Raw genomic sequence first — 18,357 nt, 5'->3', positions numbered from 1 at the left:
CGTTCCCCCTTGGCCCTCGTCCCTGCATCTCTGTCCATAAACAAGGCACCCCCCTGTCTCAGCCCTTCCCTCCTCACCTGCTGAGTCAAGGCACAGAGCACCACTCAGGGGGGAGGTCAGGGGTGGGGTTAGGGGATGAAGCCACCATGATCTGTGTCCTCCCAGGAGGCCTTACCCTGGTTCTGTGGCCCTCCCTCTGAACTTACCTGAACTTCTGTTTCCCCTGTGTCTGTTTTTGACACACTCAATGCCAGACAAGCCTCTCTGAGGAGGCTGTACAGGGTTTGGGGTCACAAGGTACCCTTCACAGGACACTTCCTCAGTTAGCGGGCTGAACCCACTGAGCTTGTGCCAGGGGACGACTATTAACTGAAAGGACGCGGCAGAGCTGAGCTGTCTTGGTTGACTGTGTTGATTGCCAAGCACGTCCTGAAGGTTTTGTGCGACCCCTGCCTCTCCAGGGGCCCAGAGGTCAACAAGGCGGTTAACAAGGTGCTTCAGGTCGTAGGAACAGAGGGTCACGGGAAGAAGCTCTCTGTTGCAAAGCTTAAAAGAAGCTTTTATTGTTTGTTCTTTTAAATTTTTTTTGCATTTATGCATGAGGTTAATGAGGAGGGTTCACTAGGGCATGCACCCCTCAGGGTGGGAATCATTATCAGGGACGGTTTGGGAATAAGGAAACGGGGTAGTTCCTGATGCAGAAGGAGGCAATACAGGATTGAGGTGATCTTTCCACCTTTAGAGGATTCTCTTTCAGATGCACAGACTTCAAGAGCAAGCCCTTCAAGCTTCTCATGTCTGTGAATGTGCTTGGTGTACCTACCCACCCAAGTCCTAAGTGGAGATGCTGCAGACGGGCCAGCCCAGGGACAGCCTGTTTTTCTCTTGACTTCTGCTTTTTAGAATTTATTTTTTTAAAAAACTATGGCAAAATTAAGTCTTCAAAGAACAGCAAATGGGCCGAAACAGTCTAACAGAGAGTCAAATCCTTCTGAGTTTGAGGTTCTCTCTCTCTCAAGCCTATAGCAGGACAGACATTCCCAGCTTGGCCACACCAGCAATACTGAAGGGTCTTCTATGTTTGTGTTGTCCAAGACCGAATATATTAGTCACAGTCTTCCAGAGAAACAGAACCAATAGGATGTGTATACATAGCGGGAATTATTTAAAGGAATTGGCTCATGGATTATGGAGACCGACGAGTCCAAAATCTAAAGGGCAGGCTGGAAAACTAAGATATGTGTGTTCATGTATGACCGAAGCATTGTGCTGTACACCAGGAATTGGCACGACATTAGAAACTGACTATACTTCAATAAAAAAAAAAGTTAAAAAAAAAAGAAAAACATAGTAACACACACACAAGACAAATAAATTTTTAAAAAGGCAGGCTGTTGGGCTGAAGACCCAGAGAGAGCCAGTGTTGAAGTTCAAGTTCAAAGGCTGGCTGTCTGCTGCAGAATTCCATCTTGCTCCGGCGAGGTCTGTCTTTTTGTTCTGTTGAGGCCTTCAACTGATTGGATGCGGCTCACCACATTCTGGAGGGCAATCTGTGCTACTCAAAGTCCACTAATTTAAGGTAAGCCTGACCGCAAATGTCTCACAGAAACATCCAGAATAAAGTTTAGCCACATATCTGGGACCCCGTGGCCCAGCCAAGTTGACACATAACGTTAATCATCATACCATATTAGCCTGGTCTGTCACCAGAGGTTTTCAAATAGTGTCTTATTTAATCCCTTTGTGTTTGAGAAAAGGGAACTTGGACTTTTTCAGTCACTCGCCCAAGTGCCCTCAGCTTGGACCCCCAAGGCTGTGGTCTCTCCACCTGGGGGGTGGCCTCTTGGGCCCACACAGTTCTGACGAGCATGGGAGTCTGGGAAGGCGGCCTCCAGCTTTGCATCTGGGCAGGGCTGCCAGCTGGGCCGCAGAAGGAACCGTCCGGAGTCTCCTCCCGCTTTTTGCAAAGCGTGACATCGGTGGATTGTACTTTTTTCGATTGTAAGCCGTTTTCTTCCTGAGTTAAGTGAGTTAAAGCTTGATGCCAGCCTCTGCTTCTCTGCTAGTGGTGCTAATGGGCCATGTTGCCCACCCCACAGGAGCAAGCCCGCTGTGGCCTCAGATGGAAACTGCAAACCCCTCCTCTGGGCTGGACTGAATCCCCGCCCACTGCCTCCCAGGCAAGTTGCTAACCCTCGCTGTGCCTCATCCTCTCCACCCCGAAAAGGCCCCCTTCCGAGGGCTGCCGGGAAGTGTCCGCGCCGTGCCGCACGCGCTCCCTGCTCAGTTGGACGCCCCTCCACGCCCACGCCTCTGGCCCGAGGGCCCAGCAGTGGCTAATGGCTGGGAGCCGGGTGATAAGAAGCGCCTGCGGTGACCACTCATCTTGTCCGTCTGCTGCGGCAGGCGGGCCTGACGCTGCTCCCCTTGCGTGAGTGCCGCTGGCTGCGTGCCTCCCACCCCTGGGCCCCCCTCTTGCCGCTGAGGTGCAAGACCTCCCAGGACCTGGTTGGCGCCCAGGCTGCCCAGCCTGGCAAAGGCCGAGTGTTGAGGTTCCTGGGGGCGGAGGTCTTAGGATAAGGTTGTCACACAGGATCTGAGGGCTCAGGGGGACCTGAGGATGTTCCTTTCATGAAATAGACAGGAAATGAACAAGAGAGGGGCTGCTGGCATCTCTGAGAAGTTTGGAAGTGGCTGTCCTCCAGGGGTGGAGGTGACTCAGAGAGAACTGGCTCCCTGGTAGGGATGGAGTCCTGGGCGCTGAAGCAGCAGAGGTCAGTGAAGGTCACCTCAGGGATGAGTAAGGCGGTGGCGGCCAGCGGGAGGCACTGAGGTGTCAGTGACTCCGTGAGTCTGAATGAAGGAGCTTCTGCAGCTGACGGCGTGATCTCAGTGGGCTGTCTCTCTCCAGCAAATACCTTTCCACTTTGTGTCTTGGGCTATGATTTAAGCACCTGAATAACATTGAGGGGGACTTCTGGTAGGACCTCATTACAGCTTCCCCGTAAGAGAGATCCTACCCCTTGGTAAAACAAAGCCATGGGAGATAAGTTTGTGAAATAAAGCGTACCGGAGACGTGGCGCTCCTACTGAAAATGCCAGAGGAAGTCATTTTCTTTTATGTCTCTATGCATGTGATTTCCTACGGCTGGCAAAATCAAGAGACAAAAGCCTAACACACAATTCCCAAATCTAAAAAGGAAAAAAATCCTCAAACCACCAGCATGTGGTGTCAGTCTGGGCCTCAGAGTCTGAACTGCGAGCCTGAGTGGCTGGAGTGGCAGCAAGCCGAACTGGCAGACACACTTTCCACAATCAAAGGATCTCCTAATATTTTACTATGTTATTTGCAGCTTGGAAAGGTGGGGTCTTCACAGAGCGCTGCCCTTTGAACACATAAGGCAGTTTCAATGTAAAAATCAACTCTGACTTTATATCTATTTTAATTTAGATTTCCATTCATTAAGGAACTCAGAAAGCACTCCAAAAAAAAATCAAGCTTGACATCTAATTAAAATGTCCAACCAGTTTCTTTACCCATTCATTATTCAGTGCAAGATGTGAGTCTGTATTTTTAGGAATCCTTTAAAGAATTTCATTGGCCAGCTTTCCTTCCCTTTTCCCTTTTAATGCCCTCCGGGTACCAGTCTCGGCAAGGGTTTGTGTTCTGGATCCAGCTCCAAGTGAGATGATGAGGAAGTCGATGAGGCAGAGGTCTTTATAAAAATTTAGTGCCGTCGTGCGGCTGGGTTAAAAAAACCTGCCTGAGTTTTGCCAGCTTCTCATTTATCCTTTCACACTAACCTCTGCTTTTCCAGTGTCACGGCATCAAGGCAGAAGGGAATAAAGTGCATACAAGTAATGCTGCTGACTATGCTAGCAGTAAGCACAGCATTCATTGGAAGTCTTCCCCAGGGATGGTGAAGGATTTGCTTGGATCTCTCTGTACATCCAGCATCGTCTCTCTGGACCAAAGTTTCTCATCTTCAGTACTATTGGCATCTTGGGCTGCGTCTGTCTTTGCTGGGGGCCGGGGGAGGGGGGCTGTCCTATGCATTGCAGGAGGCTGCCACATCCCTGGCCTCTACCGACTAGACGCACCCACTAGAGCTGGTTGAGGTGTCAAATGTGTCAAATGTGTCAAATGTTCCCAGCGGGGCCAGGGGAGTTCAGACTTCCTGCTGTGTCTGTGAGCTTTGCAATGCTTTTGGACAACACCTTCCCTTATTTTCCCCTGAGAGTGAGGAGACTTCAAGGTCAGTAAGGCCAGTCCAGTGTTTTCCTTTCTGCAGGATTTACATGGGGGAAGCAGGGGGAGGAAGGACCAGGGACAGATGAAGAGTGTGTGTAACTCTTTTTTTCTCCCCCATTGGAAGGGTAATACGGTGTTGGTGGGACTCCTCTCGGAGAAGCTGCTCTCAATCTTTCTGCGATAGAAGGTCAGAGTGAGGCCGGGGGTGGAAATGGGGTCAGGGGAAGAAGAGCAAAGGGGCTGTGTTTTGTCTCAAGTCTGTTGCCCCCACACAGTGTCTGGCACGCTGTGGGTACTCAGAGATTTGTCCATCCACAGAGCCTGAGCGTGAATTCCACCCCGAGCTCTTCCCACACAGCCCGTGGCGTCCCTCCCGGCCCTTCTGGGTGGTGTCCGTCCTCATTAACAACACAGGGACTCAAGGACTTTGGGTCTTGGGCAAAAACCACCCAGCAAGTATCATGTCTTTTTATATAACTTGACAGGAATGTTCCATTTTTATCAGCTTTTTTCCCACTTACTGATATTTTTGTAATTGTTTCTATTTTGTTCTACTTTTTATTTTGTTGAAGTGTAGTTGATTTATAATATTGTGCTAGTTTCTGGTGTACAGCATGGTGACTCAGTTATAGTTATATATTCTTTTTCATTATGGTTTATTAAAAGATACTGAACATAGTTTCCTGTGCTATGCAGTAAGACCTTGATGCTTATCTGTTTTACATATAGTGTATTGCAAATCCCAGACTCCTAAGTTATCCACCTCTCCCGTTTCCCCTTTGGTAACCATAAGTTTGTTTCCTATGTCTGTGAGTCTATTTCTGCTTTGTAAATAAGTTCATTTGTATCATTTTTTTTTTAGATTCCACATATAAGTGATATCATATGATATTTATCTTTCTCTGACTTACTTCGCTTAGTATGATCATCTCTAGGTCCATTCATGTTGCTGCAAATGGCATTATTTCGTTCTTTTTTTTTATGGCTGAGCAATATTTCATATTGTGCATATATAAATATATCACATCTTTTAAAAAATTTTTATTGAAGTATAGCTAATTTACAATGTTAGTTTCGGGTATATAGCAAGAGATTCAGTTATACACATACATTCACATATACATTTTCTTTTTAAGTTCTTTTCCATTATAACTTGTTATAAGAAATTGAATATAGTTCCCTGTGCTGTATAATAGGTCTTTGTTGTTTATCTGTTTTATATATAGTAATATGTGTCAGTTAATCCCCACCCCTTAATTTATACCTCCTTGCCCTTTCTCCTTTGATAACCATAGTTTGTTTTCTATGTGCGTGAGTCTGTTTTTGGTTTGAAAAGAATTTGTATCTTTTTTTAGATTCCACATATGAGTGATATCATATGATATTTGTCTTTCTCTGTCTGACTTACTTCACTTAGTATGATCATCTCTAGGTCCACATCGTCTTCATCCTTTCATCTGTCTGTTGGCATTTAGGTTGCTTCCATGTCTTGGCTATTGTAAATAGTGCTGTTTCTTTTTAGCATTAATCACTAAGTGGCTGATAGATTTCTTCTGAAATTGTCTTTCACAGTGTTAATAGTTGGCTGGCTGGCTAAAATGAAGAGCTCGTTTGTCCCCAGGACACCACTGAGTCCTGACTGGGCACTTTTTCCCGTGGTACCACAGCTCTGATTGTCAATTGAAGATAAGAATTTAGGTGAGTAGATTTTAGTGGCCACTCCTGCAATGAGGTGACGCTCTGGGCATTTAAAACATTTGACGTAGTACACAGCTGTTTTTTGTATGTATGTGACAATATCCAATTCAAAGGGGACTGCACATAAAATTCCCAGACGCACTCGTGTGTACTGTGCTGTGATTAAGTGGAACACACTCACATAACAGGGCGCAGAATGCAGCTTCTTGATCTAGACCAGGTGTGAGTTTGCTGGGATTTATCTCAAGGCTGAGAGTCTTGCATTTACATCTTCAGTCCTGACCTCTCTCTGGAATTCCAGACTTCCAACTTGACTTTCCCATGTGGACGCCCAACAGACATTTCCAGCCCATCACATTTAGGACTGACTTCCTGACGCAGTCCCCGGACCCACCCCACCAGCATCTGCTGTCTCAGGGATGGCAAGTCAGACTTCCAGTAGCTCCTGCCAGAAAACGCAGAAACCTTCTTCATTCCTGTCTTTCTGTCACTCCTCGAATCAAAACCATGAAGAAATCTTATTGGCACTGGAGTGGCTTCAGAATTTATCCAGAAACTGACCCTGTCCAGCACCCCTTTGCTGCTGCCCTGTTTTCCATTATTGTTATCTTTCTTCTCCTACTAGGCTGGTCTCCCGGTTCCCATCCCCGTGCCCCATCTCCTCTCTTTTCCCCAACACAGTCGACAGACGGATCCTTTTAAAATTAAATATGATCAGGTTACTCCTCTGCTCAAAAATAATCTCATAGAGATGTTTGCCCTTCTCATTAGAAAAGAAGCCGTAACTCTCACGATAGCCTCTAAGGCTCAACATGTGTGCCCCGCCCCCGCCTGCCATTACCGCCAGCCTCATCAGCCACCATCCTCCCCATCACTCACGGACTACGGGGGAGCCTTACTGTCCCTTGTCCATGCCAGGCTCTCTCATCCCGGCCCCGTGCTCGTTCCCTTCGCCTGGGATGCTCCTGCCCAAACACCTTCATGATAGGACCCTCCCTGCCAGTCTTTTTTTTTGATCGAACAGCATCTTCTCAGTTTGCCCCACTCTGGCTGCCCTCTTGCCACCTGAACCTTCCTTCCTCATCCCGGGACCTCCAATCCCTTCTCTGCTTCACTTTCTCCCTTCTCTGTAGCATTCACTGTCTTCTCACCTGTAGCCTCCCTTGTAGCTCGTGCCGTAGGCTCCATCTGTGGTCCGTCTGCTCCAGCTGGAGTGAGAGCTTGGTCCCTTCTGCTCCCTGATGCATCGCAGCATCCAGCACAGACTCTGGTACCAACAGGCTCTCAATGAGTATTTGTTACATGGACATACATGACTGAATTAACCTCTCACTGCTTCTTTCTCAGTTCCCATCTTACCTTTTTCTCGATAGCTCTGGAAGCATTTTCCCACCTGCCCTGTTAGCTTGTTGTTTGCTTTCTGCAGGAGACCGTCTTCTGTGTGCTGCCACTGTTAGGCGAAAATGTTCAGTCATCCTGTTTTACCGTCTCATGCTCCCTAGTCGTCTGTGTCCCCATAGTGCCATCCTTAATCCTTGGTCCTCTCTCCTTCTCCCCCTCCCTGGACCTCTCATTCACATTTACAGTCCTACCGTCACTGCCGTCCATGTCCACCGCTGGAGTCTGTGTTGAGGAGAATGGCGTTTCTACCTTCTTCTACAATCCCCCCTGCCTGCTGCCCCTCCACCTCACACCTTTAAAACCCAATGGGCTCAGCTCACTCCCCCGCCTCTCTCCCATTTCCCTTTAGTCCCGTGTGCTCTCAAACCGTCTCCATCGGCACAGTTCTTCCCTCCTCTTCGGTCTCCCTGCTGCGACTGTGGTTTAGACCCTTAGTACCTCTCTCCTGGTCAATCAGATCTTCTTCTAACCCATCTACCTGCGCCTGCTCTGGCCACCCCCCACCCCAATCTAACTTGCACGCCAAGGCTTCAGTTTGATCTCCCTAAATCACAGCTCAGGTCGTGCCGTTTCCTCTGCTCAAAAATTTCTTGCCAGGAAGATGAAATGCACATCTCCTCCCTCGGCAGGGGTCCCGGGGGGTCTGTGCTTCCAAGTCCACTAAGGGTGTCCTGCCCCACATGCTGCCTCTCGGTAAGCTGGGGTTTGGAGGTACCTGCCCATCTCCACACTGCCCAGTGTCCTCTCCGTCTGCGATGTCTGATGCCCTAACTTTGCACGTCTCCATCCCGTCTCCCCATTCCTGTACCCCAGTCACGCAACTGCAGTGGCCTCTACCACTTCTCAATTCATCGTTTTTTTCCCCCAAGGATAACTTAGTTTATGGGTCAAGCCAAATGCAGTGCAGAGTTGTCTTTTTTCACCTGGGGCTTCTTAATACACTTTTATGCACCTGCCTTTCTACCCCAAAGGCTGCTTCTTAACTCGCTGTATTTACGTACACCGTGAATTACACAGCGCAGGGCTCAAAGAAATATTTGTCTGATGAACGATGATCAAACAGCTGCTTCCCTTGACATTCACAGGGATTGTGTCTTGAGACCTTTGAGTGACTAAAGGCTGCAGTTAAGAGCATGGGTTTTCCAGTTAGACGGGTTTGGATTTAGATGCTTCACTAGCTATGTGATCTTGCAAGAGTTGCTTAATCTCTCTGACCACCAGCTCCCTAAAAATAAAAACTCTCATGCAGAGCTTTTGTGAGATGAAGCCTGCAGGCCCTCAGTGCAGCATTCGGGCTATAGCAAATGCTCAATAAATGGTAACTGTCAATATCACTACCTTTTACTTCCATCCAAACTCAAAGCCAGTAAAAGACAAGTGACCGTTCAGACCCACATCCAGTGACGAGCAGAGATGGAAGTGGAGCTGAGAGGCCAACACCGGGCAGGTGGCCAGGCCTCCTCTCTGGCCAAGTGATCTCCCCACACGTGATTTTTGGGGTGCCCAGTCCTCCCCTGTATGACCAGTTATTCACATGCCCTGACCCTTGGAGCCCCTCAGGAGTATCTGAAACAGTAGGAATTAGGGCCAGGCTGTGCACAGGTTGAGGCACCTCCCTGGGGAGCAGACCAACCCAGCACCCATTCTGATTTCTGGAGAGCCCTGCCGGGCAGGAGTGTCCAGAGCAGCCCATGTGACCTTTATCTCCCATCTTACCTGTTGGGTTCAACGATCTTCTGATGACCTCGACTAGATTGCTGGGGGCTGAGGTCAGCTCTGGAGATGCCTTTCTCTTCTGCATTTATCTGCCATACAATGTTCTAGGTGTCACCCTGCTAAGAAGAAGGACAAAAATTTCTCCCTTAGGGTAACGCATTGTTTTATCAGTGATATCACAATAAATCATAGCAGGCTCCAGTCATGGAAGTAAAGCCAGAAACTTGTGTTCTTTCATCTTATTTTTAGATGCTCTTAAATGCAGCACCATCTCTAATAAAAAGAAAGGCATTTCCTTTAAATCAAATTCATAATGATCATCTAGAATTGGTAAAACACGATTAGCAGAAATGACCCATCTCTTTGTCAGATTCTGCTGTGTCTCATTTCCTGTTCTGGGGCAAACCACGCACCGTCCATTGATGAGACAGTTTTTCTTCCCTATACTTCACACAGGGTTTTTGCTGCTCCTTTGGAAGCTGACTGACGGTCCATTTGGAGCTCCCAGGCTGGGGTTTCTGAGTCACAGAACCTGGCCAGGTTTAAAGGAGTGTGACTTATCACCCTCAAAGACACAGCTTGTATCAGGTTTCCTGAAAAGTCAGTGGAAAAGTGAGGATTTGTTGGAGAGAACCTGAGGCTTGGTGAGAAAGTCTGGGATGATGTAGAGGGTTGGGGGCTGACCTTAATTTCTGAGGAGACATTCGACTTTGGTCGCTGTTGGGTAGGTCGGGGCAGGAGTTACCTGTGAAGATTTCTGTGTGAGCGTGGGTGTGCAGTGATTGGGGAGCTGCAACAGAGATTCAGAAATACCACTGATCCTGGTCCAGCCGGCGGCCCGGGGCTCTGGGGATGAGGAACACCCTGGAGTGGGGTGCCGGTAAACCAGTGTCCCTGATGGCGCACCAGGAGGCAGAAGGGGCGTTCTGAGATGGCATAGTGATGCTGGGGTACATGTTTCCAAAGGAAAGAAGGTTCCAGAAGGCAGAGCAGAAAGATCTCAAAGAAGGAGGGTGGTTGAGGGAGCAAGGCAGAACAGAGAGGGAATGGGTACGCTGGGGCAGAGCTGGCTGGAGATGCTGGCATTGGCGTGGTGGCAGCCGAGGTGAGAGGTGGTGTGACAAGTCACTTTGAGGATTAATGGCAGGGGTGGGGGGTGGGCAGGCATGAATTGGTTCACTAAGCGTGTTTTTCCTGAAGCTGGGATGAAATGAAACTTTAAAGGCAGGAAAGTGAAAGAGGAGGCGTTTGTAGGACCTGGGTGTATGTATCAGTGGGGTCTTGGTAATGTGTAGACGGTGCATGCAGGTTGGGTTAGGCAAGGACATTTAGATAAGGGGCTGTTTGTAAAGGTGGGACAGAAGCATGCTGGGAAAGTGCTGGGGCAAGGCGCCATCCTGGGGCCAGTGCCATAGGAGTGATGGGGTCTCTCCTGTGCCTGAGGGCAGTGGGACTGGACTCCTTGCATCAGCTTGGATCTTGGGTCATTGGATGAGGTAGGTGGCCCGCCAATGGCAACTCCATCCCAGGGAGCAGGGGGAGGACCCCAACCTCGCTCTGTTCCTCTGCCCCGCCTCCTCCCTGGGCTGCCCCTGGGCCCAGCCCACCAGAACCCAGAAGCCAATGGCCCCTGTTGAGGTGGTCCTCACTGGCCAGCCTCCTGGGGCAGGGAGAGGGTCAAGGAAAGGTGCAGAATGGGTCTGGGGGAGCACACTGGGGCCGAGGTGGTTGAAGTCTGTGCTAGGCTGTTTTGGGTGATCATCACCAATCATCCTGGGCCACTTCTTTGGACATTTTTCCCAGGGTCAGCTCTGTTTTTTTTTTTTTTTCTTGGAAGAGCCCCAGATAAACAGGCTGCCATCAACCCTGCTTACGTTGCTCTGCCCGGGGGAGCTGGTGCGAAGTGATGCTGGGCCCTGTCCCGTGGCTGTCGCAGAGCTAGCAGGGGGCCTGATACTCCCAGGACGCTTACTGGGCACAATCACTCGTCTCCATTTTTGGACTTTCCCTCACGAAGGTATTCTGAACTTGGGCCTCAGGAGATACCTGACAAGAAAAGCAAAACTCATTTCGAGAAGAAAAGTGCAGCCCTGGCTCTTTGACCCGCAGGAAGGTCCGCGGGAAGAGTGTCTGGTGTTCATGACACCACCCCACGCGGCCCGATCGTGAGCTCCCCCCGGGAAGGGAAGGAGCTTCTTGTCAGGAAGGGAGCTGTTTTGATGTTTCAAAACCTAATATGTGTATAGAAATTGATGGGAAATTGTGAACTTTAATCTCCCCTTCAATTGCATTTGCTGCTGTTGCTCAGAAGTGTATTGATTGGATAACTTCTATTTCCAGAAGAGAAATTCGCCTTTGAGTTAGGTCCAAGCTGTGAAAATGGTGTTCAGAAAGAATGTTTGAGAAAAATGGGGAAACCTGGTAAAGCGGGCCTCAGGGAGAAATTTCCTTCTCAGTCACGGCCCCGCTTCTGCAGGTGCTGCGGCCTTCCCGTGTCACACCCAGCACGACACACAGCCACACACACACACACACACACACAGAGCTCATGCCACACTCATCACACACTCACCACACATGGACCTTCCACGTACCTCACACATACATGGCACACACAGCGCACACCACACCCCACAGCCACCTCTCCTGCCTCCCTCCTCTCCCCACAGTCAGCCTGCCTGACAGGAGATTAGATTTTCAACAGTTGAAGCATTTTCTCTGTGAGCGAGGAGCTGAGGGCCGGGGGCCCCGCGCTGACAGCACGCACGTGTGTCGGGGCTACGCCTGCTGAGCCCGCTGCCGGCTCTGACCTGCACGCGCCCTCCTCACGGCCCGCGGCTGTGTGTGCGTGTGTGTGCCTGGGAGTTTGCATGAGAGGGTGTGAATGTTTCAGTGCGAGAGGGTGTGCATGCTTGCTTGTGTGTTTGTGTGATTGCATGTGTGAGTGTGTGTGAGTGTGTTTATGTGAGTGTGAGAGAATTGTGTGTGTATGTGTTTGTGTGTTTGTGTGAGTTTATGTGTGAAAGGGTGTGATTGTGTGGATGTGAGGTGTGCATGCTTGCTTGTGTGTTTGCATGTTTATGTGAGTATGTGAGTGTGTCTGTGTGTGCTTGTGTGTATTTATGTGAGAATGTATGTGTGAGTGTGTGTGTTTGAGTGTGTGTATGTGTGTGAGTGCGCAGCCTGTGAACTGGGTGGGGAGAGATGGTAACCACACGTGTGGGAACCGAGCTGAGTAAGTCAGCTTCATAAAAGATTCAGTCAAACGCTTTGGTTTCCAGGAACACATTTGAGCAAATTGCCGCAATCCGCTTTCCCTTTGACAGTCTGGGTTTAAAGGCTCAGAAGCCTCGTGATATCAGATTTCCAGATTTAGAATCTTCCTGCACCCTCCAGCCCAAACCGAGGTCTTTCCTGCCCAGACTCCCGGTTGCCGTATTCTGTGTGGGAGCCACAAAGCCCCAGCTCCAAGTCGCCCTTGTGGACACGGGCATCTGGCAATGACGGAAACCTCCAGTCACCGCTGTTGGGAGCTTCCCATGGGAAGAGCAGAGGGGTCACTTCCCAGCCCCTGCCGTCCCCAGGGGGCTCCCTCTTCCCTGGAGCTGGCCTGGTGTGACTGGCTCAGGGGGCGCTTCCCCAGGCATCCTGGGTCGTAGGAGCAGAGTGGTCCCCGGCAGAAAGGAAAGACGGAGGAGCAGATCCTCAGCGAGTCCCAAACTGGGTGAGCATTCGCATCCTCTGAGAGCGTCTTTACAAAGCAGAGTGCCTGAGCCACTTCCAAGACGTGCTAAGTCAGAATTTCCAGGAGTGGGCCCCAGCCAGGGTATTTCCAAGCAGCTCCCCCAGGGAGCGTGAGACAAACACTAGTCTATCTCGAGGTTTCTCCGTGGTTTAACCCAGCTCACCAGGGGAGGGGGGCAGGGGCTTGGAGCAGCAACCGCGTCTTTGAAGACGGCCTTTGGCTGGCTCGCGCCCGGTCTTCCTCGCTCGTGGTGTGAGGCGCTTCCTGCCGCTCTCTGCCTTGTTCCTCTAACTCTTTCTTTAAGTCTCAGTTTATTCTTCGCCACCTTCTCTCACCCCACAACCTGTGTCAGGTGTCCCTCCTGTTTGGTCCCAGAGGAGCCTGATATTTTTCTATCATAGTCCCTGATCCTCTGAATTGTTATTTCTTTTTAACTTACCCACAGCCCTCATCAGACAACAAGAGGATAAGGATAATCTTTGGTTTGCATTATCTTCCTCAGACCTGGCTGAGAGGTAATCCTTGAAGATTTTCTGGGGGGAAGCCTCCAAGCACAGAGCACTAGAAAGGACGTAGATGCATGGAAGCAAGGCAGAACAGAAACATGACTGACAGCTGAAAGTCTTCCCTCATTTCCAGGCTTTGACTCATGGTAGCATCATTGCAACATGTAGCAATCAGCTCTTTCTATAATAATGCTGTGTAATAAACCACCCAGAACCCAGCGGCTTAGAAAAACAATCATTCACACTTACACTCATGGGTTCATTGCAATGCAACTGGGCTTCATTTCAAGCTGAACTCAGGCCCACGTGTCTCATCCTGGCTCCCGGGCTGAATGGATCATGACTCCCCAGGACGTGTTCTCTGGGCAGAGATCAGGAGTCTCTGGGGATCAAGCCAGACTATGAAAGCATGTTGAAAACTTCTGTTGGAATCACATCACGTCCACTAACATTCCAGGGGCCATAGGAAGTCACACAGCCAAGCTCAACCTCAGTGAGGCAGGGCAGTATGTTCCATCCGCAGCATGAAGGGAAAGAATGAGTATTTTCTGCACAACCATTCAGACTGTCAAATAACTTAATTCTCTTATCTTTAGATTTTGATCACTTCTTGCTAAGGAGAGATAACAAGAACAACATTTAACATTCATTGAGTCTTTTTTAAATGTCAACCATAGTTCTGTGGACTCTGTCAACATTTTCTCATTTAATCCTCAGAAAAGCCCTAGAGAGTAGGTACAATGTGTGTGCGACTTGCCTGAGTCACACAGCTGGGAGAGGCAGTGTGTGAACCAGGCACTTCCAACTTCTAAACCCAACTCACAACACTACTCAAGAGGGAGTCTTCCATTGGGAGTTGGAGATTTGCAACTTCCACTGGGAGTCGGAGATACTCACTACTATATGTAAAACAGATAAACAGCAAGTTTATACGGTATAGCACAGGGGACTATATTCAGTATCTCATTGTAAGCTGTAAAGAGTGAGCCTCCCTCCTCTTTCATTTTCAAGCCTGAGGTTAGGTGAAGGTTTGATTTGTTGCCAGTGCTTTAACTTTGGTGCAGGTGACGTCAGCAAAGGTATGGAGGGAAAGAGGGAGAAAGAGGTTCTAAGGTGGAGGCTGGGGGAGTCGCTGAAGCACAGACAGACCTCAAAGCCAAGGTCAGGCTCTTCTGTTTCCTTACCCGGTCTTGAGCCAACCCAGAATGATCACACGTATTTCCAAAACAACTGATGGCCAATTACCAAGAATGCAGGATGTGACACAGATGACAGGTACCGGGACATTTCGTCCAGCTTCCTTGTTCTACAGGTGAAGAATTGGAGTGAGGGGAATAACTTGCCCAGGACATATGGTTCATTCATGGCAGACCTAGATGAAAACTAGGTTTGTGATTCCAGGTGCAATGCTACTTTCCTGCTTGCCCTGTAGGAGCCACTGAGGTGGTGCTGGGCGCCACTGATCTGGGAGGGTTTTCTGGTTAACTGATCATGACAGAACATCCCACTGATTCTACAGAAACAGTCAAAGTATTTGCATAGTTCAGTCCAACAAAGCAAACAGACTGAAGTTTTCAATTTACAGCTGCTTGCTTGGCATCCTGCAGGCACTGCCTTGATGAGTTTTACCTAATATGCAGCCACCTGGCATTTGTACATTCTCACAAATTACTTAGTGGCTGTGATGTAAATATTAACCATCAGTTAGTGGGTTTTATTTTATTTAGCAGTGGGGGAATGCAAAACCAATTGAACGATAAGTTTAAAGAGGCAAAACTGCCTAGAAACTGGATTTCTTGTACTATTTTTACATGTTTGATATTTGTCCTTCTCAACAGCTAATTATATATTTTGAAGAGTGAGATTGTTGGGTTGGCTGTAATTGGGGACAAAAGGAGGGGGTTGGGGAAAACAAAGGGAAGAAGTATGCAAAGTTTTACACCCTTGCACTGGTGGCAAGATTAAGCTTGCTGAAATATAGGTGATTAGGAAGAAAATGATAAAAATGACACTGAGTGCATGCTAAACAAGTACTCGCTTCTAGCACAAATCAGATTCATTAGATTCATAGAAGCTTCTGGAAGGCAGCAGTCTTACTGTTTCCAGCTGTTCTGGAAACACCACTGTGGCATCCTGCTGTTCTCGTGTAGAGTTTTGAACATATCTCTTATCACCCACTATATCCTGAGTGATGGGCAGAAGGCCTGGTTTATAATCATTTATCAGTATGTATTTGTTGACTGGAAGTTCCTCCTTCAGGTTAGAATATGTCCTCTGACAAAAATGGAATTTAGATATTAATAATAAAAATAACTAAATTTTTCCTAAAAATGTTTGGAAATTGATCAACATACTCTTATAACTCTTGGGTTAAAACAATTATCATGGAAATTAAAAAACATAAATTTACTTTGAAATGAGCAATAGTGAAAACACAACATATCAAATTGCGTGGGATGCAACAAAAGAAAGTTTAGAGGGAAATTCGTAGGTTAGCATACAATTAAAAAAGAAAGTTTAAAAATCAATTTTCCAAGCTTTCTCCTCCAGAAAGTATAAAAGTAAGAGCAAATTAAAACCAAAGCAAGAAAGGGAAGAAAAGAAATAATGAGGGTAAATATAGAAATCAGTTAATAGAAGACAGAGTTATAGTTGAGAAAAGTCAAAGTTGGATCTTTGGAACTAGTCATCAATTGATATACTTGGGGCAAGATGAAGCATGAAAAGAAAGGGAGAAAACACAATTACCAGAATTAAGAATGAAAAAGGGGAAATTAGTACAAATTCTGACATTGCATGGATAATAAGATATTATGATGCTTTATTTCTATGACTTTTTATACATGATAAATTTGACAGCTTTAGATGAGATGGAAAATTATTGAAAATGACAACTTATCGCACAGAAAAGATGTAGGACGTTCTTGTTGAATGAATAAGCATTTTACGTAATGCAGATGGAAGCTTTTTCTAGTGTCTTCACCAAGCTCTTACCAGATTAAAATATGCTTTTACACTGGAATCTCTCTTCTGTTGTTTCTGTATTTTTCATCAACGGTCTTAGTCAGTGTCCAGGCATTTCCGGTGATGGTGGGGACCTACAAGCTACATGTTTTGGAGCCTGGTCTTCCATCCAGACGTTGAGAAATCTGATCATCAGCAGACCCTCCTTTCTGCCTGACTCCTTGGATACGACCAGGTAGGTGGCCCATAGAGAAGGAAGGTGCGGCTGCTTGTGGTTCTATAATATTCTTGGACCTGTGGTTTAAAGTCTTTTGTTATTTTTGGAAATTCTCAGCTACTTTCTCTTCAAATATTTCTTTTGCCTTGTTTTCCATCTTTTATCCTCCAGGGATTGCAATTACATGTATTAAAGCCACTGGATGTTGCCCCAACAATTCTTCGGTGCTCTGTTCTTTCCTTTCTTTTTTGTCTTTCTCATTTTTTTCCTTCTTTGTGTGTCCCTTGGGTAGTTTCTATTGACCTATCTTCAAATTCACTGATTCTTTCCATAGCCTTATTATTCGTAAGGTCTCAGTCAAACTTAGCCACAGTAGGTCTACTGGTCAGACTGGTGGAGACATTCTTCATTTCTGTTACCGTGTGTTTTTGTTGTCCCTCTTTATTTTGGCTTTTATAGTTTCCATTTTTCTTCTGAAATTCTCCATCTGTTCATGCATGTAGTCTACCTTTTCTGCTAGAGCTTTGACTTATTAATCATATTTCCTATCCCTCAGAAATAAGATCTTTGAGTCTGGTTTTTGTCACTTTGTCTCTTGGAAGAAGATTAGATCCTGCTTTTTTGTGTTTTAGGATTTTTGTGTTAATGCTGGACATCATGTAGAACCGTAGTAACTGGGGTAGATAGTATGATGCCTGGAGTGGGCAAGTCTTTTCTCCAAACATGTTAGTATGAGGTTGAGTCACTCTTGTCAAGAGTTGAGCTGGGTTTGGGTTTTCTCGTTGCTGTAGCTACGTTCACCGCACCACCATACTCACTGAATTTCTATAGTGTTACTCATACTTATGGAGGTGCTAGAGGGTTTTTTCCAATATTCCTGGTCCACATTCAGCTCTAGGCTTTCTCTGTGTGCTTCTGTTACAGATGGGGGTTTCTCTTCATGTTCCTGCCCCTTTCCCAGTGGTAGACTCTGGTTCTTGTTTCTTTGGTGCTTGGTAGCCAGGTGATTGGGTTTGTTGGGTTCTCTGTTGTTCTGATCAAGCCTCAAGCTTAGGTAGGACTGTGTGCCAGTGTCTTCAATCTGGTGCTTTCTACGTGATGCTGTCCCTCCTCCCTGTGGTGGCCACACTTGACCTTGTGTCTTGGTAGAACTTTGATGGGGAAGGCTTTCGGTGATATTCGTACAGGACCCTGGGCCCTGGACTGTTCACTTCTCTATCTCAGGAGTAGAGGGATTTTATTTTTTACCATCTTCTAGCCCCCAGTGGTTCTTCTCTTGTGCTCTGTAGGAGATATGGCTCACTGCTCTTCCCTTCAAGGTTTAAGGCTTTTGTTTCCAGTGGAATAGGGTCCAGGTGGGGCCATGGGTCTTTCTTGCGTCTGCAGCTGCTCCCTTCCTCCAGGTCTGTATCACTGAGGAAGCTCTCTCCTGTCTCCTCCCCAACCCTTGACCGTTCTTGGAAGCATTTGCTGGAAATCTATGGAAAAGAGCCTGCAATGGGTGCAGATTGTGTCTGCTGAGGTTCTCCACTCTCCTGCAAGCCCACATTCAGCCATTTTCAGTTCCTTAGTGTTGTAGCTGAGTTCTTCTTGCTTATGTGGTCTCAGTATCCCCTCCTCTCCTGCTGTGCTGCAGATGAACAGGTGCACATACCCTGCTTTGGAGCTACCATCATTTCTTTGGATTTCAGGGCCCTTGGTTGCCCTGAAACCTTGGATATCTGATAGGTCAAAATATGTTATGATTTTGTAAGTTATTCTATTTTCTCTCATCATTAGGGTAGGAATAATGTTTTTTTCCAACTTTCTGCATCCCAGATGAAAGTGGAACACCACATTTTTTCTCCTGTTCAACTTT

This window comes from Camelus ferus, chromosome 5, assembly GCF_009834535.1.
Source record: "Camelus ferus isolate YT-003-E chromosome 5, BCGSAC_Cfer_1.0, whole genome shotgun sequence".
Lineage (NCBI taxonomy): Eukaryota > Metazoa > Chordata > Mammalia > Artiodactyla > Camelidae > Camelus > Camelus ferus.
The sequence above is the reverse complement of the archived record's forward strand: the minus strand, read 5'-3'. Positions refer to the sequence as shown.